This window comes from Poecile atricapillus, chromosome 9, assembly GCF_030490865.1.
Source record: "Poecile atricapillus isolate bPoeAtr1 chromosome 9, bPoeAtr1.hap1, whole genome shotgun sequence".
NCBI lineage: Eukaryota > Metazoa > Chordata > Aves > Passeriformes > Paridae > Poecile > Poecile atricapillus.
Window position 1 is genome coordinate 7360126 of NC_081257.1, and position 24355 is coordinate 7384480.

Consider the following 24355-nt stretch of genomic DNA (forward strand, 5'->3'; position numbering starts at 1 on the left):
CCTCTCCCCACCACAGCCATCAATAGCCGGTCACCCCAGACACCATCAGCTCAGGAGGTAACAACCAAGCTTTACTCAATTCCTCACCCTAAAACATTTCAATATGGTGTGCCCACCGTGTATTGTCACCACATTAAAGGTGGTGAAGGTGCCCAGAAGTGACACCCAGCCCAAAGGACATATGCACAAAGAGAGCTACTTTTTTCATCCTCATCCCTTCTTGTATTTCTGTGCTGCTCATCTCCAGCACATCTGGTGTCAGTAACAGGAAACCCTGACGCCAAAAAACAACCTAGGGGAAAAAAACAAACTCAAACCCAAAACAGCAGTACTAAAAATGTGTGCTGGGCAGGGAAATAAGCAGCACTCCTGCTGATGGGGAACTCGCCTGCAAACTGTCACCAGCTTGTTGCTTTCAAGTCCCAGAGGCCACAGGCAGTTTTGTGACACTTGTGCAGGAAGTGGTCACCACCATCAACACCTTGCAGCAGTTTTTATTCTGCTAGAGCAAGCACTGAGATATTTAACTTTCCTGTACCTGAGAGGAAGCTTTCTGCTACCTTCATTACCATTCTGTGAGAGTGAGAAAAGGTGCAAAGAGCCTAGTTTTTAGTTTTGCTCCTGTATTGCATCTGTTTGTCCAGAAGCTGGGCTACTACACTGCCCTCCCCAACTGGGGACTCCATTCCCAGAAAACCTTCTTTTCCTGGAAGAGGAAAGCACTAAGGATATGCTCCTGTAAGCACTTCAGCAAGTGCTGTGTGCAGGGGAGGAAGCAGCCTGGCAGTCCCAAAAACCCCAGCCAGGGCACTCCTGCTGAGGTACGTGCAAGGGGCACTGCAGAGCAGCAGCAGAAGCACGAAGGACACCAGATCCCTTTTGGCAGCTGGAGCATGTTTTTTCTTTCCTGCAGAGCACATTTCCTCTGCAAGATGTTGTGGGCAAGACTTGTTCTGGAGGCAGCACCTTCCCCAGCCTCCTGCAGCCCTGAGGAGGGATGAGTATGGTACCCACAAGTGCCTCTCGACTACGCACTTCCACGCTGACAGCCCTGCTGTTTGAAGACCATCTGGATGTCCCCCTTCTCATCCACCCTGCTGGACTGGCCCCTTGCAGGCTCTGTGTGCCACGTGCCCTGTCTCGAGTGGCCGCTGTGCCTGACCCGCGGCAGTGACCGACAGCTGCAGATTTTGGCTAGGCAACACTCCTGACTCTTTGATGAAAGTTTCAGCAACCACAATCAATCCCTTCCTCCACTTTGTTATTCCCAGACAGCCAACTCAGATCGTATCTTCAAGTGCATTCAGTTGAAAGGAAACTCAGATATTATCTTCCCAAGTATTTAGAAGGCCTCAGAGATCTTTCTTCCCCTGTAATTACAAACATTACAGCCAGGTAGAACTGCCATTTGCTTGCTGCCAGCAGCCAGGAAAAATTAGGATATAAACATCCACCAACAAGCCAAAGCAGAGGGACAGCTTCAACAATGCCACCCCACACCTCTTGTATCCTATGAGCCGGGCCCATCTCAAGGGAAAGCTGGCAGAGAAAAGTGATGGGAATCAAAGGTATAAAATGGATCCTTCCTGAAAGAAGCTGGAAGAGATCAAAGTGGGATGCACTGCGGCACTAGGGAGATGGGAAACAAGAACCCACGCTCTCCTCTAATAAAAAGGACCAGAAGCCAAACTAACTCAAACAAAATGGGTTTTCTTAAGGATCCAGTGGGTCATGAACACGAATGCTTAAACTTCACGTGGGTTTAAAGGAAAAAAAAAGGGGTGGGGCACACAATTTTATAGAAGGCAGAGTTACCAAGGCAGCGTTTCTGGCTCAAGCAGCACTTGATCCCGGGACAGCATTCAGGGAAATGATGACTCGCATTCCTCTCCAGGCATCTTCTCCTGGCTGTTATTGGAAAGGGCATATAGGCTAAATATACAGCTGCAGCAGGGCAGAGCAAAGGTCTGTTTGCCTCAGGGTATGCACTGTAATGTGGCTTTGGCTTCACTCCTGTTTCCAGTGCACAGCCAGCCAGAGCAAGTCCCTAAAAACTCTGCTTATAACTCCTGGTTTTGTCTGAAAACAGAGGGACAGTGTGTAAAAATCCTAATATTTAATTCTGTGTTTAAGGGAATGTAAGCTAAAGGTAGTACTGAAATCCACAGGAAATTAAACTAGAAAAGTTTATGGAAAAAAAAGAAAAAAGATGTGACTAAAATTTCCTTCCATACAAATGCCATAAAAATGCATATTTTGAAGATAAACACAACAGATGTGTGTATATATATCTATATACACAGGCACACACACGCAAAAATGTTTTATAAGTTCCTACGGTTTAATAAAAACCAGAACTCAAGGCACCAAGATAAAACAGGGAGTTTTGACTCCAACTTTCTCTTTAATAAGGAAAGTCTTGTATCATGCTAAATTTCTCACTCATTCTGCAATGAAGACCTTGGCAACACAGAAAAGCATTTTAGCAGAAGCCATCCCATCCTGCAGGAGAGCTGGGGCAGAGGACACCAAGCTGGCAGCTGAGGCACCTGGAGACAAGGCAAGAAAGCACATGGACACAAGAAGTAAAACATAAGATGTAATTTTTTTAAATGTGAGGACTACGAAGTATCAGGGCCTGACCTTGTGTTCCTGAGCAGGCAGGTTGTTCCCCAGCAAGTGCCAAAGGACATGTGCAGGAGCAGCTGGTGTGACAGTCACCACTGTGTGTCCTGTCCCCCAGTATCATTCACCATCCACCAGCTGTTCTGAGTCTAATTCACACCCGTTAATGACCTTTGATAGAAGTCACCGAGCTGGAAAGTGTGTTTCTATCAAAAAGGAGGTTTCTGCTGCTTCAGAAACACGTTTAAACCAAGCCACCATCACTGACAGGTGCAGCCTTTCCTCTGCCCCTTGCTCCAAAGGGACAAAACCATCCACAATTCTCCAGCAGCACTTGAAATCTCAGCCTGGAAAAACACTCCCTCCCTTAAGCTGCTCAGCTGTACCTTGCAGGAGATATTCTTTACAGCTGTAGTCATGAGTATTGAAACCAACGAGGCTAAAAAGATTTACATCTCTTGCTTGATTTCTTAATTGAATTAAAGGCTGAACAAAACCCCTTATGAGGCTTCAGAGAATCTACATGGAAGAGAAACAACGAAGAATATCCTAATTGGAGAGGAAGCTTTCACTGGACATTCTGTCTTAACAACTACTAAAGATTCCTTACAAAAAGAGAAAGACCCTGAGGGATAAACTCCTAGGTCAGGCAAGGCAGGAAATCTGGAGTTTCAGAGTACATTGCACATTGAATGGGTCACACAGAGGAGAGAGGTGAGGTTCAGTATCATTTTAGCCAAAGCTCTTCTACCTACCAGTTGTCTATTTTTTTTTTTTTAATTTAATTTAAATAAATAAGGTACAAAATCCCCTCTGCCAAATTAGCAAGCAGAAGCTACAAGTGGGGTGAAAGACATGAAAGACACACTGACAGGCAGGGCAGTTCTGCAAATCACCTTCTTAGGAAACTTGATCAAACTTTCAAATCCTGTTCTGAAGGAAACCCTTCTGAGGCTGCACCTCTGGCCGTACACTCGAGTCAGAAGACTCATGGCAGGACCCTTGCCTGTGCTTTGACACATTTGTTTTCACCACTAGAACAAGTATTGAGCCTCCCTAGGACACGCTGGCACTGTGGCCACCAGGCAAGCACTGGCTTTGTTAATGGTACTGAAGCAGGAGCACCCAAGCGTGGGCAGCTTGAGCAGGGGATCCTCCAGTGCCAGGAACACACAGCCTGAGGGCTGCAGGCACAAAACCCAAATCTGAAAAGAAGAAAGTGCTGGTGGAGGTTTCAGTCACCTCAAAATGCTGTTTGGCTGGAGTGCTTTGTGGAGACACGACCACATTCCAAGGGTTTATAATCAAATTCTGTGTATTCCACAAAATTCCTCTGATAATGAAGTATTTCTAGCAGGTCCTTAAAAGTGCTTAAGCACTATCATTTCCTACAGGTTGGTGTCACAGTTCCAGGACTGAGGCACTAAGCAGAGGAATGGAGGTAAAACTTTGGATCTCTCCCCCTACCTGCTGCTATCGAGGCAAAGCACCAAGAGCTGACATTAAGCGGAGACAAGAACCAAGGAAAGCAACACCAACAAAAAGCCATTTTCAGCACTTCAGCTGTGTATGCAGCAGTATTTATGTTCTTTGTGGCAGCGTAACTAAGGGCAGGCACATTCTGTTTAGAAACATCCCACCATTCCATCAGCTTTACCACCCCACCCTGCAACTCCAAGCCAAGGCATTAAGATTCAACTTCATGGAGTTTCTCAGCCCTCAGATTTATTTCTCAGCTAGCAAGACTGCCACAGCTCTTCATTTAAATATATTTACCCCCCAGTGACTAATGCAGGGTAGCCAGGACATCAGCTGTGGACCTCCAACTTTTAATGTTTCTCATGAAAACTGTTCTAAATGCTTCTTGGCAGAAGGAGATAGAAATGTTCCAACTTTAACCATCAACCATAAAATGGGAAAGATGCAAAATGAAGCAGCATTGCTCCCATGTCACAGAGGCAGAGAAAGCTTCTGGAGGAAGAATTAACTCCCTAAAGATCAGCAGCTTCCAGCTGGGCAACACTCTTTTAAACCAGCAGAAATTCAGGAGTCACTAAAAGCCATCAAATGAATAACCTCTTCCTGCAGGTGCACATTTTTATAGATGCCTTCTTTTCCTGGAGACTAAGACTGAAGGGCTGGACTGCTTCAATGACATTCTCTGCTCCTCACAATCACCTCTGGCCCAAGCTGACCACCCCTTCCTTCAAAGGGCAAGTCCAAAAGCAAGAGATGTCCAAGGGCACAAGCTTACCAAGGCAGAAGGACAGTGCATGACTTTGTGAAGGTCCATCTCCTTCCCAGATACTCTGGTGCTGGAAGAGTGGTTTAAATTACAAAGCAAAGATGAACACCTTAAAAGACCAGACACTAACAGAGCCTGCATCGCATTCCTGCTGCATTAATTTCACTGCATTATATTTGAACTAAATTATGTTGTTTAACTGCACTGTGTAATTATAAAATAACCCTCATCTGATTTTGACCATGGCTTCAGCCAGGAGCAGGGAAGACTGGAGCTGCTTATCATAAGTCCACTGGTGCAGAGATGGCTCCAGCTTTTCTCCCCACCCTGCTCTGGAATTGAGAAATCAAGAGACAAGTTCAATTATTTCAAGGCGAGACAAGACTTATTCACTGCAGTGAGTATCAGTGAGATTTAAGCTTTTTTTAAAACACTAACATTCTGCCCCATCCATACAGATAACTGGACACATTCAGCCATAGCTGAAGCTCACTCCTTAAACCAGGAATGATGCATTCAGGATCTGGGCAAAAAGAGCCAGAGAAACAACTCTGACAGTACAAAGCCAGGTTAACTAAATACTGTGCAGGGTAACCTGCTCCTCTCTCCCACAAAGCAGTTCCAAGGGCTGCTCCGAGCAATCCCCCTGCAGCAATTCCAAAATAAACATCCTGCCATTCCCTGATCCCAAATTCCACAGACAAAAAAGTCCAAAGGACTTAAAAATAGGATCAAACTGTCCTGTTCAGACACCAGACAAGTTATTCAAAAGCGGGACCCAAGGACAAACTGGGTAAAGAGCATTCACAGGAGAAAGGGGAGGCAGAGAGACTGCAACTACAAGGCAAGGAAAACTTATGTTTTCCTTCTGTAAGGAGCCACAGAGCCTGTGCAGTGTAACACATTTGCAACAGTTAACTAGCTGGCATGGTATCTGGTATCAGACCTCAAAAAATGGCCCTGAGGTTTAGCCACAGCAGAAAAAATCCAGTAATTTTTCTCTCCTCCATCTTGTACAGGTCAGAGATGTTGAAAGCAACATCTGAATGTTTATGAGGAAAAAAACCTCTAAATTACAGTGTATTTCAAATACTGTGAGCGCAGGCTGCATCCCTCTATTTTGACTTGCAATGTAATTTTTACACAGGAGACCAAAGCTGCTTGCCCAGCCCGCTGACACTGTGTCCCACAGCTCCCTAGGTGACAGTTTGGATGGCTGTGAAGGAACAGCAGCACAGACTCACAGATGCACACTGACATGCAGATGGCAGCAGCTGTGGCAACTGAAGTGGGCAGATTAAAATATGAATTTAAGTTAAAGAGAAAAAATGGAATAATATGGGCAGATCCTGTACTCACTTCTTTCTGCAAGGAAACACTGTGGAGCATGGGATGACTCCTTCTGCAAGAATCCCAAGAATGGGGGCAAAGTCATCAGAGCTCCAATGTATGCCCCAGGAAAACAGAGTCAGATGCCATTCTGAGGCAACAAGGAACAGCACTCAGCTAGGTTTTGTAATACTTTGATCCTCTCTGAGCCAAGCATCACCTTTTCTTGCTCACTGTGTGTTCTTTGGACACCCAAAAACCACTCTCCCCTTCACATCTTAGCCAAGTTAGATGTACTCTGACTGTGCAACCCTCTGTAACAGCAGTGCCCCTTTTTCCACTGCTTGGAGCTCTGCTCCCACAGAACCACCCTCTCTGCCTTGGGGCACCAAGAGAGCAGAGCCCAGCCCCAGTCTGTGCTGATGACCTCGGCAGAGAAATGACAACAGCCCCACTTCCCAGCCAACAGCCACCCACAACAGCCCTAAGCGTTCCCCAAGCTTGTAACAGCAGACAAATGCATCTGTCCTTAATCACTTCTGAATCCACCCCCCCAAATCACTCTCACTTTGATTTCGGCTCAGCACTCGTCTGACCTTCATCACTAATGCCATGTCCAAAACCCAGTGATTAGTTTAAGAGGGTATCCCGTTACTTAGCACCCACTGGACTATCCTTGCTGTTCTCACAGTCACATTCCGATGGCTGCACCTATATCCCAGGAGGTCTGAAACACTTCCCAGAAAAACCTGAGGGCTCACTGCTCTCAAACAGCACAGGAGAACATAAAAAGTTTAGCAAGAGCATATGGGCTCTATGGAGAGAGATGCACAAGCACCACAGGAAAAAAAGGCAGTCTTGGAGCTGCAGGGAGGCTGTGGAGCTCTGAAGGTGTGTTCAGCCTGCCTTTGCTTTACAGAGCTGCTGCAGATGTGGGGAAACAATTAAACTGCTTATCACAGTACATCCCATTCAGGTTCCAGAGCTGGAGAGCAATTCCCATCCCAGGTGGCAAGCGCAGCAATTAGGTACCCAACAACATGCACCAAAGCTTTGCTTATGTTAACTCCAGTGGTTATACAGTATTTCCTTGGCTCACTGTCTTTGACGGATTTTTGGTTCAGGGATGAGATCAGGTAAGTCCTGCAGGACCTTGGTGCACCTTGCACAGTGTTTGGAGGGTGCAGAATGGTCCAGACGTAGGCAGGGAACTTAAAAGTAATTCACCTGAGCCAGCTACAAAGCCTGATCACAATCCCCATTTCCTCATGTGGAGGGGCTGGGCTCAAAGTTCAAAAACCTAATTACATCACAGCCAGGATCTCTACAACAGCCCACCTCTGAAGAGCAACTCTGGATTGGCCTCTTCTGAGCTTCATAATGCATTGTAGGGGGAAAAGTGGTTTTAGCAGCTCAGTCCCATCCCATATAAAACAGAAATGCTATGCCAAAAATAACCTGGCTTACTAGTTACAGTCACCAAGCACTCACTCAGCAGCTCTCTGATCAGGGACCACACTGTCCACACTGCAGCATCACCACTGTCAACTGTTCAGAGCAAAGAAATCCAGGTTACAGATCACACACAATCAAAAAACGCTTTCAAAGGTAATGATGATACCTCCTACTGCAGGCAGTAGCAGCCAGACTGCCTCTCACTTATTCCTCAAGACCTTATGTCAGCCAGGAGCTTTGCTCACTGTTGTACACTGAGCTTAAACCCCCCTCTCCCAACAGAGTATGATGCTGCTCTAGGTAACAAAGGCAACACCTAAAAGCTCAAGGCTGCAAATAATGAGTTAAAGTCAGAATACCTGAGAATGAAGGCTGTCCATGAGCTGGTCCCAGCAAGTACCACAGTTTACTGCTTTTCCCCACCTCTGCTCCAGCTTCTATCTGCCTTTGAGACAGGTGAGCCCATCACCCATCCATGACTGTCAGCAAGCAGCCCAGGAGAGACTGGATCCTGCTCCCAGCACTGGGATAGTGGGAGAGGCAGCACCTCCCTCCCACTCTGATTCAGTCCCTCTGGCCCCGGGCTGGAGGAGGTCCTGGATGGACAGGATCTATGAAAACCAGTCTACAAAGCACTGGTGGACTGGGAGCCTTGCAGACGCCTGTAACCTGATAAGATCCATGAGATACAGGGCATTTTTGCTTCGAGGGGAGATGGCACATCTACTGCAATCAGAGCCCCGGGCTGCCAACCTCCAGTGCAGCCTTTGTGCCACCCAAGCACCTCTCAATGCGAGCAGTTAGGGGTTGTTTGGTTTTTAAATACTGACAAAATAAAACTTAAAAAAAAAATCTTTTAACTCTTGTAAACGGCAGAACTGCTCCTGCTGAGAAGCTGAAACAAAACCTGAGGCAGGGACACAGCATGGAAATTCGGGATGGGAAATTCCAGTGCGAGCAGTTAAGTTCAAGAGTTAAACTGGACTCCAGTCTCTGCAGCAGGTAGTGTGATGGGTGTCACCCAGACACCGCTGCACCCTGCACAGGCAAAACTGTCCCAGCAGCTAAAGCAGGCCACCCCACACCCAGAGCGTGAGCCTGGATCCACTCCAAATGGGAGCTGATTTGGGAAAATCGCTGCAAGTGGGAGGCAGCTCGTCGGGAATGTGCTGCTCCCTGGTTGCTGCGCCCAGCCCCGGCACAGCCCCCGCTCGGCGGGCACGCAGCTCCATGGGAACGCGGCTCACCCGCTGCCAGCGGGGCCAGCCCAAGGTGCTCCAGGCAGGATGCACTCAGGTAGCGCTGGGAATGGCACAATGGGACCTCAACCGTTCTTTCATCTGCTGTTAAACTGCTCTAAAAGCTGAAAGCAGCACCTCCCAACACAAGCCCCCTTTAGCCAAAGTGGTGCCCTGTGAGCAGAGTTTGAAAAGAGCATTTTGCTGCTGGAAAAATTAATGTTTCTGAGATCTTTATTGTGTCCTACTCCTGTCTGCTCCCTTATTCTCAGTGTGCTTATTCCTTAGGAAAGCTATTTCTTTCTTCCACTGCTCTTTTACAAAACCAAGCAACAATCTGAAGAAAAACTGATAAGAAGGCTTGGGGCAGATGTGCCTTCATTTTTCTTAAAGATAACTATCTACATCAACAACGTCCCTACAAAGGCAAATCTCTGCAAACTGGAGCTGGGTGCGTGGAGCACTGCAAACAACAGCAAGATCCACAGCAGCTGAAGTAGCCAGGGAAAATACCTGCAAGCCATGGAAAGGAGAGGTCTAATGACATTATCTGCAAGCCTATGGCTTATCCCGAGCTTTGCAAGGACCAGGGCACAGAAATGGAAGGCACCCGAAGTACTGGCATAACACGTGAATTCTGACACAAGCACAGGAGCCTGAATGAAAGCTTGGAGGGAAAAGCATCCATAATGTCGTTTGTGATGGCAGGTTTGCTCTGCTTGTAACATACACTGCCAACACTCCGGGGAAAGCTGCTTAGAGATCAACAGATAAAGGCTTTTTGCTGCTCAGCCTGTTATTTCATGTAAATCGGGTTGCCCTGCTACAAAGAGGCATTTCCATATGAAGTGAAAGGTGCTCAAAAAATCGGGAGCAGTCACGCCAAGCCATGAGCTCAATGGCTCTGAATCCCTGATGACCAGAAGATCCTGCTCCCCTTTTCACAGGTCCAGAACCGCAATCCAGAGTGCCAGTCTTCTCACTCAAAAATGATCTCCTCAAAGCACCACCTCCTTAAAATAGGGTTTTTCCACTGAAATAACTCCAGACTCCTCTGAGATATGAAGTCATGTTTTGAAAAGCAACAGTGCAGAAAATTCAATTAACTAATCGAGTCTGTCTTCTGCTTGGGCACCACGGAAGCAAGACTTCCCAAATCCCATCCCTGAGATGAGGCATGTTATTGATGAGGTGTGCTGCTGCAACCCTTCCAGTGTGATTTACTGGGTCTGCCCCTGCCCTCCCCTTCTTCTGGCCTCCTGGAGCAGGGAGCCCTGCACCAAGCATGGCATGCTCCAGAAAACTGGGAAATCTACCCTGCTCTTAACTTGAACCTCAGTAGAGGCTGGAGGGAGTTGGAGAGGACAGGAGTAAACCAAGCTGGAGGCAAACAGTAGCTCTTTAGAGGAATAAACCACTCATCAGGCTGTCGTGATTGATAAGTACATCTGCCAGTCCCCACCTGCTGTTCACATTCCTGGCATTTCTTTCTGCAGCATTTTTTCCCCAACTGCTGCAGAGGACATTTAAAGGAAGGGAAACAGGCCCCAGCTTAAACAAAATGAGATATTGGGCCAGTTTTCTTGCATCATATCGGGCAATCTGCTGAAGGGGTTTATTGCAGGAGCCCTTGCAGATTCAGAAACTTGTAAAGGGTGCTACGTGCTCACCTTTGCTCTTTCCTGCCATCATACCTCTATTAAATTCCTGGCAGATAAAGCAGGAGGCTCCAAAAAAGTCTCTGCAGCCTCCAACCACACAGCCAAAGTAATTTTCTGCACTGGTCAACCACTCCCTAGAACACAGGGGAGATACTTCTCTACACCAACTTCTCCAAAACAGAGACAGCTCTGCTGCTTTTCCTGCAGCTGATGAGCACAGGCAGCAGGGAGAGGAGGCAGGACAGCTCTTAGGAGCAGCAGCAAATACTGCTGAGAGGGCAACAGCAGGAGTTTCAGTTCTGGTTTTCAGTGCTGCATGTGGGCTAGGAGTTTCTCCTTCTCATCATTAGTTTTAACATGGTGAGAAGGTGATGGAAAATTAACCGGTACAATTATAGCAGAGGGTGGAACGTGAGCCTGCTTGTTGTCAGAATAGGAAAAAGCAGCTCTGAGGAGCCCTTAAGAGATTCAGTGTCTTAAGTTCCCAACCACTCTGTCAAACTAGATCAAAATTAGCTATTAGGATCAAGTTTATTAGAGCACATATCCATACTGAAATCCTATCAGGCTGGTTGCTGCAGGGAGCCAAGGCAAAGTCGCATTTCTGGAGCTCGGGTGCCCCAGCACCCATCTGAAGTGATTTCCTTTCACCGAAAGATGAACTTGGACACAACTGCAAACAAATCTATGAGGTTTTACTTATTTGCAGTCTTTGGGGAAGGAGGGAGGAGGCAGCAGGAAACAATCGCAGCTTTCCCCACGCCTGGAAGTGTAGCAAAATGTGAACAAAGTTTTTATTTCAGCCTAGGGTGGATATTTCCATGGCAGGCAACACCACTCCTTAGGGCAGAGAGCACAGCAGAGCCTTTAAAAATCAGGGAGAGTGCGATACAAAATCTGACTGACCCCGGACACTCCTGGGGAACAGCCCAATCCCGAGAGCTGTGGCTCGGAAAGGACACCCCAAACCCTGGGAGCACCAGCCACTCCTCTGCAGATAGCTTTAGAGCCTATTTCCCAAGGCTGCCACACTCACTCACATGAAGGAGCCCAAAGTTAGTGGTGGTGAGGAGAAGGGGAGGGCAAGCCAGGGGTGAGCAGCGTTTGATTAGTCGGCTAATGCGTGCAGCTGTCCTCCGGTTTTACGGCCCATGGAGGAAATTTAAACAGGAACTTTCTATAAATTAACTGCCCATAAAATGAGCATGTTTTCTCAGTGCACCAGAAGGTCGGGAAAGGTCTGCTCAGCCCCCCGTTCCCAGGACACGGCCAACAGCCTCCACAGTTGCTGTTTCTCTTTCTGAAGCATGAGAACGTGAATTCAGTCTGTGCAGCAGCGAGCTGGCAAAAGCACGCTCGCAGAGCAATCAGAGTCATTCTCCATTCACAGTAAACTAATAATTTATCTTTCCCCTAAAATCCCCAATGCAATCCAGATGTCTAAGTAGTCTTTGTCCCAGAAAACAAACTATACCATGGCCTCGGAGAGACAGCTCCGGCTCCGCTTGCCAAAGTCCTCGCAAGGCTGTTTATTCTGCGGGAGTGACACACACATCGATTTCAGCTCCTGCCAGGCCTTGAAGCTGCAAGCGATAAGGTGGTTATAGACACTCTACCCCAACCCTTCTGGTTTCCTCTTCATCAAGAGGATTATTTAAGAGTTCCCCTTAGGGATATTCTGTTGAAAAAATGCACCTGACATGTTCCCAGTTTTGAGGAAATCAGGAGGATGGGAAAAGCCAGGGTGAAGCCAGTCCAGCAAACACGGGAAATAAAAGAAATAAAGGAAATTGCTCAAGGGTGAATGAGGAGGACAAGTGTGTGTGGTCACCCTGAGCCACGGGAAGAGAGGCCCTGCCACTGAGGACCCTGGGAAGGGCTGTTTCGGCAGGAGACAGGCTGGATCATCCCAGGAAAGGAAGAATAAGGCATTTGGCAGAAGGGCTGAATTCCTCTGGCAACAAAGGTTAAGTGCACAGCTGCACCTGTCCTGAGGAAAGGGACCCATGCCAGGTGGGGAAGGAGATCATAGCCCCCCCAGCATCCTGCTCTGGGACTGTCAGGAAAGAGCAGCAAGTTTTTCATGGTGGGGGGCTCAGCACAGAGCTCTTCTGTCACACTGGCTCTCCCAACCTGCTGGCAGCAGCCGTGGGCTGCAGCACGCCAGGGAAAGGCTGTCCAAAACACCTATGGAAATGTTTGGAAGAGCTCAAAATAGAGTTTGGAAAACAAACGCTGACCAGCCACACAACTCTTCCAGGAATATATTAAGTGTTAGTGTAGTTACATTCCAGTCCCTGAGTATATTTTCTATAAATAAATATTTTAAACCACTTTGTTTCAAAAATTATTACATTAGTCAAGTGCAGTGCAATGTTTCACATTTTAGACCTGTAGGCTGCCAGGCAAAATTGCTGCTGATTTTTTAAAATGTGCTGTGCTACCTAGGGTATCACTTTAAGGTCTTCTTCAGGTACTTTTCTGCAAACACATTTATTCTGTATTATAACATCAGGTCTCTACCAATACATCAAATCCTGTGGATTAAAAAAATCTTTATTCACAAACCAATAAAAACAGGTTTATTTTCAAATCTACCTTTCCCCCCTCCCCATTTTTACAGGCCAATAAACAAAAGAAAATGCACCAGTAACTCTGCATGTAAAGTAACTCTCTAAAGAACTAGGTATTTTTGTCATTGACAAAACCACACTACGATCCACTGGCAGCAATTTCTGGGAGCTCCATTTGAGCAGTGAGCAGGGCTGCCAGGACTCAAGTACTGCACGTAACAAGCCAACTACACTGCAGACATGCCAAAGCTCCCAAAGGCCCTGCTCCTCTAAAAACGTGGCAAAGAAGCATTGTACAGGGAAAATGGATCACCCCGTGTCCTAACCTGGGTATCCTGTCTGCACACAGACCTCAACCAATGCACTCCAGCCCAAACACACTGCATTCACAGGGATATTGAGCCCTCCTGCAGAAGGGAAAACCCAGACACAACTGTTGTGCTTTTGGAAGGCACAAAGCATAGCAAAGAGCAGAGTATGGCTAAGGGCAGATCCTGCTCCCCAGCACCCATCCCATTACAGATACAGGTCCTTGAGCACCAGATACCAACAAAACACAGCTTAACCTTCAGAGCACAGACTTCCACTGGTGCTTTACAATACACAGATATTAATATTGACAAATAAATTCAGGCCTGCTTAATCCAAAACACACAGTGCTGTGGCCAGGCTTGTGTTTTGTTTGGAGAACAGACCAGACACTCTGAGCCTGGCTGCCTTACCTATTTTTGAAAGCCAGACTTAAGTCAACCCAACAGATAACAACCAAGCTGAAAGCCCAATCCTCACCACGAACCCCTCCTGCTCATCAAGCTCTTGAAACTGAGAGGGGGGAAAACACCTCCAGGGTACTGCAGTTATCTCCATCAGTGCTGTGGGGTGCTGGGGAGAACACATGCCTGCCAGGCCAGATACCTGGGGCAGGTAAGTGCCTGCCAGTGTTCCTCACCACTATCAGCTAAATCAGCTTAGAGTAGCTCTGTGACTGCTCAGCAGAACAGGGCTACATGACCCCTCTATCTCCTTTTCCATCCTTACAGCTTAGGCTGTAAATTCTTCAGAGACAGCTGTAAGCAGGAGGTCCTGATGGAGCACTGCTGGCCATGGCTAACTGGGACCTCTGCAGCACTTCCAACAGCTCCAGGGTAAGCCTAAAAACTGTGAAAAATGTTAATTTCCTGCACTGGTATGCAGACTGTACCTAAGAAACTGCTTAATTGGACACGGGGAGAGGAATCAAGGCTGAAGTGCAGCGATTTGCATTAGGGGTTTCTGTCTTTGGTGTATGGTAGCCAACACACACCACGTAATTGTAGGGGAGCTTTGGGGTGTGGAGACTTGTGAGGCCACTCAGGTGACACCTCAGAGATGAAACTTCCTGTGTAGCACAAACACCACGTTTGGGTACGGATGCAGCAGAGTTTAAAGTGATGAGCTGAAAGAAAGCAGGGCTGTTACTTGGGAATGTGGGCAGAGAAAGGGAGGGATATGGGCAAGGAAGAGATGGGTTCTGAAATAGGAAAAAACTGAGAACAAGGTGTAAGATAGAGAAAACAAGGTGTAAGATAGAGAACAACATTCCTGTTGTAGGAGCAGGGGCACCTACAGACAGCCATGATCCCAAAGAACAGACTGAACCCCCCAGGATGCCAGGGAATGCCCCAGACAACCTGCTGGGCTCTCCATCTGGTCTGTGGCCAAAAGACTTGCTGTGGGAGGGCAAAGTGGGGTGGACTTGCACACTAACACAGAGTGCTGTGGGTGGGAAGGGTGACAGATCTGCCACTCAGAAGTGGTGCCATTTGTCAGATTGAGCAGTAATAATTATGAGCTTTAGAATACTAAGTGTGCAAAATGCTCTAACTGGAAATTAGTACCAGTGCTGTTTATCAGCGAATCAATTAAACAGTCAATAATTCGACTGGCTTCTTGGTGGAGTGTTGCTTTTTAATAAACACTGCAGCCCCTGGGATCAGCTGCAGCTCCAGCCTGCAGCCCAAAGGGGCTGGATCAGCCCAGGGCTCAGCAGGATTCCCCAGCCCAGAGGTTGGGGCTGGCTGCTGACCAGGCACCTCAGTGGCGAGGTTAAGCCTGTGTGGGCAGAGACAATCTGGGCTGCTTGTGTTACACATTTGCACAACACTGACCCACCACTGAACACCGTGCACACCATGGAGTGAACACGCCACTGGCCACACTTTTAATTACTTCTAATAATAAACTGGGATAGAGAGCTTAGAAGTTGGAAGTGCCTGTGCAAAGCACACCTGCAATTAAAGGTGCACTCCTCAACTACACCACGTCAGCAGGAGCAGAGAGTTGGCCATGCAGGGACAGGGATGGGGGCCTCCATGCATCCTCCCACTCTTTGAGCAGGACTGACCTAAATCCTTCCCTTTTCAGACTCTGGTGGCAGGAGGAAAATGAGCTGGTCTCATTAATTTCACCTCCCGCTGCCTGGTGAACTTGTCTGCAGCAAAAAAAAAAAAAAATTCAAAGCTATGCTGGCGACCTGGCAACTCAAAACCTTCTGTGGAGCAGGAGGCAAAAATGACCTGCTGCAGCATTGCTCACCTCACGGCCAAGTTCTGCTCTCACCCCCAGAGCTCCTCAAGTTATTCAGCTGTGGACTTTTTACAGATGCAGTTAGGACACCCAGCAAGGGAACTGTTCCTTTGCAGGGCAGTTGATGCAAGAGAAGGGCACGTAGTCCGTGGACAGCTGGTGGTTCAGAAAAGACTTCTCTGGTATGCAGGAGACCCCGAGACTGGCACACTGCATGACACAGGAGACTCCTCCCTGCAGCTTCCTCAGAGCCTCACTGGAGCCAAGTACACCGGGGCACCCTGTTTTCCTGTGATTTCCAGAGTTCAAGTTGATTTTTTAATCTGACAGTAACAGTAGAAGACTATAAAAAACCCCACAGTGGCCTGAGCAGCTCCGGAGTCTAAAATAAACATGCCAAGCCCTATTTGTGATGGAGTAAAAATAGCTTGTTTCTCATACCTTCCCAGGACCTCTGCTTCGTACACAAAAGCTTCACAGGTTAACTACAAAAATATCAGATGTGCAAGGAATGGGTTGATTTGAGCTTTGCACTGTTTGAGGAGTTCAGAAAACCACCCTGGCCCCGCAGCAAGGGGATGAACCCTCAAAGCTCATCTCCCGCCTAGGGCTAAAGGCCAGGCGCTGCCAATTCCCTTTAATAGAAACCACTGTCCTTCTGGAGGAAAAAAATCCAAACAAAAAAAATCCACAAACGTCACTGGGATTACATCTTGTGCTCTTTCTTGGCTGGATACTTTTAAAATGACACTTATTCCAAAGAGCACTAACTATAAAACCTAGTGCAGAGCTGTGCTGCAGCCGGGACGGGCTCCCTGGGAAGCAGAGAGAGCACAATCAGTGTCTGCATCAAAAGGAGAAGACAGACTGGGGCTGGTCTGTCTCATCATAAGAAACATCACTTCATAGCGAGGTTTGCTAAATTAACTTTTTTTCCAGGGCCTAAATGTATCTCACCTGGCACCTGTGATGCTCCTGAAGAGAACAGAAAAACAAGAGCTGGGAGGGAAGCTCGGCAGGAAAGCCGTCACAACGCCGAGTTTAATCATTACATCATTTCTAATGACAGCTCAGCTGGACCCACAAGTGAGCACCAACCTATTTATGACTTGGGCTTAAAAAAAGGGCCAGAATTTGCAATGCATCTGAAGCCTGCTGGTATTTTTACAGGCACTAAAAGGCACACAGGGAAAAGGCCAGGCGTGCACGTCCCCAGCCCTGGGCCAGGCTTGCGGGAGCCACCAGCTCCAGGAGCCTTCTGAGAAACAGCCGGCACATCTCCCTACAAGGCAGTCCTGGCAGGGGCACATGCAGCTGTCCATCTGCCTCCATCCAGCAGCACACCCAGCCTTCAAGCCAGCCCAGACAACACAAGGCAAGGCACTGCTTCTGTGGGACACCCAGGGAGCATCTTCACCAGCCACACCCACCACCAACCACCCTGCTCTTGTCACTGCTAAAATTCACCTGCAGAAACCTGGGCTCAAATTGAGGAGGCATAAATTAAGCAGCAATCTGGGGCTTTGGGTGAGATGCAGAGGCATCTCCAAAGAGCTCTTAGCATAGCTCATTTTAAGTGAGAGGGACAAGGAAAATGAATTTTCTTGCTAAATACTCATTTAGTTTAGCAGGTCACATTGAAAATCTCAACATTTATACTTTAGATTATGTTCTTAACCATGTCCACATCATATTGAAGGCCAGCATCTAGTGAGATCTGATCACAGGTCCCTGAAGGTTCTACCTCTTGATGAAAGTCACTTTTGCACCTTGTCTCGAGTCAAAGGCTCCAAGAGATGGAAAAGACAGTCTCCCCTCAGTTATTTCTTTCCATTATTAAGCACTCTAGCAAGTAAACAAGGAAAACCACACACCTTTCCCAGGTTTTACATTTTCTGGCTGCCTCCTCCTCTTGTTAGACACAGACTTTCATAATTTATGGTCAAAACTGTTTCAGAGTACCAGGAGAGCGACTTGCAGCTTTCCAGCCCTCTTGTATCACCTGCCTACACACTGTCACTGAATGGTCACCTCACCAGATGCTTCAAGGTAAAAATCACAGTTTATTTTATATGAGTATTTGGTGTTAGCTGTTACATAAACATTGCTGCTTTTAGAGGAGGCTTCTCTCAAGCCTCTTGCTCTCCTCATTTGCCATTGCTTCCCTTTCTTTTCAGCTTATTCTGAGAGGGCAGGACTCCTGGAAAAAATGTCCTTTGTATCTAGTAGGCAGTGGTATGACAGCCCAGCCACCAAATATCTGAAACATCAATAACCTCACCCACATGTGCACCCCAGGATGTCAGCTCATACTTCCACCCTCCAATGCACTGCATCATGCTTCCTTCCTACACCGGTGAACTTTTCCTCCCATTCAGTGTCCCACAAAGACCTCAAGGGATCATGCAACATGGGACCTGCAAGCTGTATGCATTCTCCCATGCTGGCAAAGTCTTGGAAAATCTGTAGAGAAAGGAATGGCTGAGATTTCTCCCTGCCTCCTCCTCACAGGGCATATGTACCCTGGACCGCTTGAAGACCCACAGCAGCATCACTGCCAGCCACATCATCATTTTAATAATTGTAACTGCCCAAGGATTTCCACCTCTCCCATCCCACTCCTCTCTTCCTTTGTGCTGGTACAAGAGTTACAGAGCACAGAGAAGTGGATGTGAGAAATGACACACATTAAAGGAATGCAACAAGAGACAAACAAGAAGCCATTTTCCATCTGGCTCAGTTTCCGGGCTGGATGTGGGGTCTGCAGGACCACTTCTCCTCTTCACCAGCACAAGGGAAAGGCAGGACTTCTGCCAGCAGCACCTCAAACCAACTGAGAAGCTGAGCACACCAAATCTGGACCCTGCAACAAACTGTGCCGGGCAAGAGCATTGCACAAAGACACCAAGGCAAACCCAGACAATTCCAAAGATAAAGAGAAATTAAACTGGGTTCAGCTGGACATCTCCCATTCATTTCCCACTATTGTCCTAACCAGCATCTAAGCAGCACACGCTGAGAGCTACGGCCACCTCCCACAGCCAGCTGCATCCTGGTAGCAGGCAGAGCAATTCCCTTACAGCAGAAGGCTCCGACTGGATCTATTCCACATTAATAGTCTGCTCGAGCACTCCTGGGCAAACTGCAGCAAGCAGGCGAGTGACCTGAAGCAGGTTTCTTTTCAGCCACTAAGCCACTTTAAAAGACAGCTAAAAATACATGAAATGCTTTTCTCATGTGACTTTTCTAAGTGAGGGACTGCTCTAAAGCCTGTCAACCACAAATGGAATGAGACACCACTGTAGGACCTCTTTTCCTGCACCAATAGCCTCTACACTGACAACCTGTTGAGTCCAAGAGACCAGGTGAAGATAAAAACCTGGAACATTATGCTTGGCACTATCAGCTCCTGATGTAGCACCATTCTCCCCAAAGGGCACTGCTTCTGTTCAGGATCACCATCCAGATGGGGAGCTGCAATGTTTTGCTGTGCTTCTGCTCCAGAAGGATCTTTAACTAGCTACACCCAGAAGACTTCAAATTTATACTCCTCCCCACCAAGCCTGAAATAAAAAATAACTTCTCAGCTCTGCTGACACAGGTAATTCCTCTCCACTGAGGAGGTAAATAGGACAACTGTTTGCCTTTGAAAGTGTTTTGCAAATCAGCTCAGATGGCTGCAGCCATAAAGCCCAAGCAGGAGGACACTGGCCACTTCAGCCGATCCTCAAGCTCCTTAAGAGTAGATTTACATCATCAAGTTTCCCATCAAGACTCTTCCTGCACTCCCAGACAGGAGCAGAAAAGCTCTTTTGAGATGTAGACCCATGTGCTTACAGGCTTCTGTACATGCCAGTGCCTGCCTTGAACCAGAGCAGTGACACTGAGAAACAAAAGGTGTCTGCTCCTGGATGAGCTCAGGCTGCAGAGCTGAGCCATCTCCTTCTACTGAAGCTGAGGGTGGCTCATCCTTGCTCCAAACCAGACACCTCGCCGTGTGCCCAGGCAGCTCCAAGCTTTAGCTGACCTTTTCCAGTTGGCACAGCCTACGACTGCTGGTCCCAAACAGGGCTCAGAGTCAGCTGTGCAGAACTCACTAATAATCATCGTCTTAGTCACTGCTTAAAGAAGAATCTCACCCCTAAACACTTGCTTAGAGAGTCAGCTTAACCAGCCTTAATTCCCATATATGACCAGAAATGAGGACTTCAGCATGTGGAGCAATCTCTCCTGGGCTCCCAGCTGGAGTGACCAAGCCACAAGCTACACCAGTCCAGAAGACACTCCCAGGGCAGAACTCTGCACCCAGCCTCGCTCTCCATGATCTCCCTCATGCTGGTGGTGGATTGCCATTCCAGCAGGATGTGAACTGACCAACTCATCACAAAACACAGGTATGTGTGGACAAAGTGTGCCTTCAGAACTGCCCCTATATGCAGCATCTTGACTTCATTTTAACTTCAGAAAAAATCAAACCCTAAATCTCACTGCCTCCTCTGTTCTTTGCCTTTCTTTGTGGTGCAGGGGAGAAGCTGCCTCAAAGGATCTCCTGAAGCATCATACCAAGGCAAAGGTTTTGAACCAGCATGTGAACAGACTGTAAGAAATCTATAAAAAGTGCGAAGAGGCTTACCTGGAGTCAGCAGGATTAAGCTCCCTATACAAAGTTATGCACCTCCAGGGGAGGCTTTAGGAGCCTGCCATTCAGGGAAGAGAGAAAGGCTGGAGGCTGCTGAGCTGGGTCACGCTGGAGCAAAGCGCACAGCACCAGGATGCAGTGCAGAGGTCTGCAGGAAACAGCTTCTTCCTGTGACAGCAGGACAGTACCACGATCCCTCTCCCCTGGGATACCCACGGGCCAGGCACAGCTGACTGCCAGAGCAGGCTGAGCTCACACAGCCACGTCCAGTCACCAAGGCACCGGCCAAAGACGCACGGCCCTACCTATCCTGACAGGACCCTGCTCCAGCAGGGAAAGCAGGAGGCAGAGATGAGCAGCACTTGCACCACTCCCACCTGACCCAATGGCTAAAAGATTGGAGGAGCTTTGGTGGAGCAGCACAGTACGAAGACGGGGGTCAGCATTCCAGTTTTCAGGAATAATGGGTGTGCAGTGCAATGGTACCGGTGCTGGACGCTGGTTTGAGGGGAGGGTGGTGACTGAACCACATCACAGGCTCAAACATTGCTTCTAGACAGCAGGAGCTCATCCACCTCTGAGGCTTTAAGAAAACCTTCTCACGCTCAAATTAGCCATGGTAATCACGGAGTACTTCCCTCTGCCATGTTCAGCACACAGAACTGCACACAACTTTTATCCTGGCTTATCACCATTACTGCACAGGGGAGCACCGCTGCCCTCTCAAAGCTTTAACTCCTCAATATACAATTTTATATCATTGCCAGTAGCAAGTCAAGCCCTTTTTCATGTTAACTTGACTACAAAGTTTTCATGAGGCTGTAAAGCCCTATTCCAACACTTTTCTTAAAGTTTAGTGCAAAGGATTCCATGGGCTTTGTGTGCAGTACTGTTACAACATGTTGCTTTAGTTTTCTCTGAACATTTCTGAAGATTTGTATTTATCTCAGCAATTGTCATTCTCAGATCAAATTTCTTACCTCCCTAGAGGCTGACCCCTCTATTCAAACAAAATCTTATTCTAGGATGTGATAACTCTTTCTTGAAAGAGCACAAGGCACACTGACAAACACAAAGCACTGGCTTTATAAACACAGAAGCACAAAATTCCCCAGGTAGAGGACATAGAGTTTCACATTTTGGCCACACAGCTCTCCATGGAGAAGTGAACTGATTCCATGGAAACACATACAGCACCAGGGCACAGACATTTACGCTTGATTACATGACACTGTCAGTCCAATGACTCAGTATTACTGCCATCAACACACATGTTAATGCCCAGCCTAAAAAACACCCAATCTGACCTAGACACTCATTAAAATAAGGCTGACTGCCCTATTCCTGATGCTCTATCCCACGCAGGATGGGCAAATTTACATTGTGATTGTACTGCAGAACTTGCAGGACCTCTTACACATCCCATATAACACCTATTCTGTGCACAAACACCACACTGCAGAAGCTTTCAATGAAATGAAAGTGAGAATTAATGAAACAAATCAATTATATGAGTTGTTTGCACCCATTAAGTTCAGTTGATGCCAGTACCTCTGCGATTATACTCTCCCATGTCTTAAAGCTTTTGCTGTGGTAGGAGAAAGGAAAGATGCCAAGGAATTTCAGAAGACAGGCAAAGTAGGTTTTGAATTTTAGGAAAAATACTAGAAGATTCTTCCTTGGAACTGGCATAGTCCCACCCTTGTCTCCAGTCAGCCTTTACCTGTATCTGTAGAGACAGAAGTCTGATTTTTAGAGAAAAAGACACAGCTACACCGATTCTGTGTAGCTTCCTGGTAGGATCCTATGAAGTTGAATTCAGAGAAGGTTTCAGAAAAACCACCTTTTATCCCCTTAATGTAGGCCCCCAGGCACTATCATAAAAATTCCACTAGAAATATTTCCTTTGGGGTGGGGAAACACCATGCATGGTCTGTCATGCAGGAATCAGCTCCTACAGCACAGAGAGCTCACACTCCACAGAGGTCAAGACCTCAGTAGAAAGCCTAAGGGACATGACCAAGGAATCACTGCAGCCTCAAATATGCCTCTCATTCCCCACCTAGAAGCCCACACCTGTGTACAGCCTTCCTGCAGGAATCCCAAGTGCCACAACACAAAGGTCACACCTTACATTTCAGGAATACTTAGAGAAGACCTGATGAAACTTCTTGCTGTAGAGGGAATTCCCAGCTAGAGACCAATACAGAAGAGCTACTTTAGAAAAAAAGTTTGTAGGAGAGGCACAGAAGCCATAGTGGAAAAACTGGCAAATATTTCCATCCTGATTAAAATGGAATCTGTACAGCATCCTGGACTGCTGGATAACCAAACACTGCAGACAGGGATCTTGGTCCCTCTTCACTGAAATTGAAAAGTCCCGAAGAAGCCACACACACAAGGAAATCCTGGAAGCTCTGGAAAGAGATGTGTTTCCCAAAGAGCCCAGGAGAATCCATCTGGGGGCAAGAGAAAAGAGGCAAGCAGGGCCAGCCTAGCAAGGACCAGCAGCACACAATCCCCACACTGCAATCTGAGGTTGTGACAGTGGCACAAGGTTTTCACATCACCTGTCATGATTCAACACTTCAGTGGAAAACCGCTGGTCCGAACTATCACTCAAGCTCATCCAAAAATCAATCCCTAGCCCTTGGGACTGGTATAAAATTATCAGTATCTGCTACTGGAAACTCTCATCAAAATTACTGAATGCTAATCCCCACCCTTAAGGAACATTCTTCACAGATTAAGCTTTCTGAAGTCGAAATGCACAGTCTAGTTCAAAAAAAGAGAGAAGGCCGTGTGAATTCAGCACACATATCCAGCATTCGTGTGACCTATAACTACAGAGAGTAAACTGAAACCTCTCCTTAACCACTTCTTCACCCCAGAGGAGGGAGGGCAGGAATGCTGCCTGTCAGGTCCCTAACGAGGAGTATCTGCACTGTCAAGTACTGCAGGAAGGGGCTTCTGAGCCAGTTTGCTGGAATGCTCAGAGAAACCATCACACAAAATATTTTAGAATCTGCCCATGTAAACCCTCTATGAATTGAGCCCTTCTCAGAAAGTACAGCAGGAAAAACACACCATAACCCCCTTACTTGAAGGTTGCAGTGACGGCAAAAGCGCTGTGGTGAGACCACAACATGAGAAAAGAGAACTCATTAGTGGAAACCTTCACTCAGCTAGAATTTTACAGGTCAGATGAGGCTGTGAGCCTGGTTTTCTAAAGAAAACCCCAACCATGGGACTGGGACAAATTTTATTGCTGTTTCCAAGCCTCACCCTCTTGCACGTCAAAGTCAGACAGTACTTTGAATCTCACCAAGAATTAGTCTCCAGTTCTAGAGGATACCTGCAGGACAGTGAAACAGGGGAGACAACTCAACCCTGAAAAAGTAAATATCTGTTATGGCAAAGAGCACCATTACAAAGGGAGAACTCTGCTGATCCAATGGCTTCCTGCCTCCAAGGATGGTCCAAAAACCTTCCCTTGCAAAGCCTTGCAAAGTTAATAAAGGGTCAAGCTGAAAAAACCACCAACTTTATGCCAAATCAGCAGTAACAACTGGTCAATCCATTAGTTCAGCACTACAGCTGGCCCTTGGGAGGAGGTAAGAGAGCACAGCTGAAAGCAGAGAAAGAGAAGGGCCCTTTCAAGAGCATCAAACCATCAGGGTGGCTGAGGTGACCACTTGCTCTGATCTAACCCACCACAGGGACCATGCCCTCCTCCTCCTCCTCCTCCAGGCTGGGCCTAACTTCTTTTCCCCCTGCAGTGCTGGGCTGTTGACAAACTCCTCCTGGTTGGGGATTTACAAGCTCCTTCCAGGTTAGCAAACTGCAGAAAGTTAACCCAGAGCCAAAACAGGTCAGGCACCACAATGGCATGTCTGGAGTCTGACCTCTCTGCTCCAAAAGCAGTGAGGCTTACCCAGCTCAGCTTTCCCACACAACCCTCTGCTGCCTCACGCCGGGACAAGCATGGTGCCACTGGCACTGGCATGGCCTGACAGTGACACAGC

General features: G+C 47.4%; 1 protein-coding gene across 7 annotated transcripts in view; it reads right to left on the reverse strand.

The window, feature by feature from the left end:
* DAG1 (dystroglycan 1) overlaps positions 1-24355 on the reverse strand; it is a 50059-nt gene that overhangs the window by 21867 nt on the left and 3837 nt on the right. Inside the window, exon 1 of one of the 7 annotated variants that reach the window (XM_058844889.1) lies at positions 22054-22185. The exons of 3 other annotated variants lie outside the window; for them this stretch is intronic. The gene's annotated coding sequence lies outside the window, so the exon portion shown is untranslated. Of the gene's footprint in view, positions 1-8013; positions 8038-12027; positions 12127-20324; positions 20347-22053; positions 22186-24355 lie in introns of those variants that run through there. 3 more of the 7 variants (XM_058844892.1, XM_058844890.1, XM_058844891.1) reach the window with 3 other exon arrangements.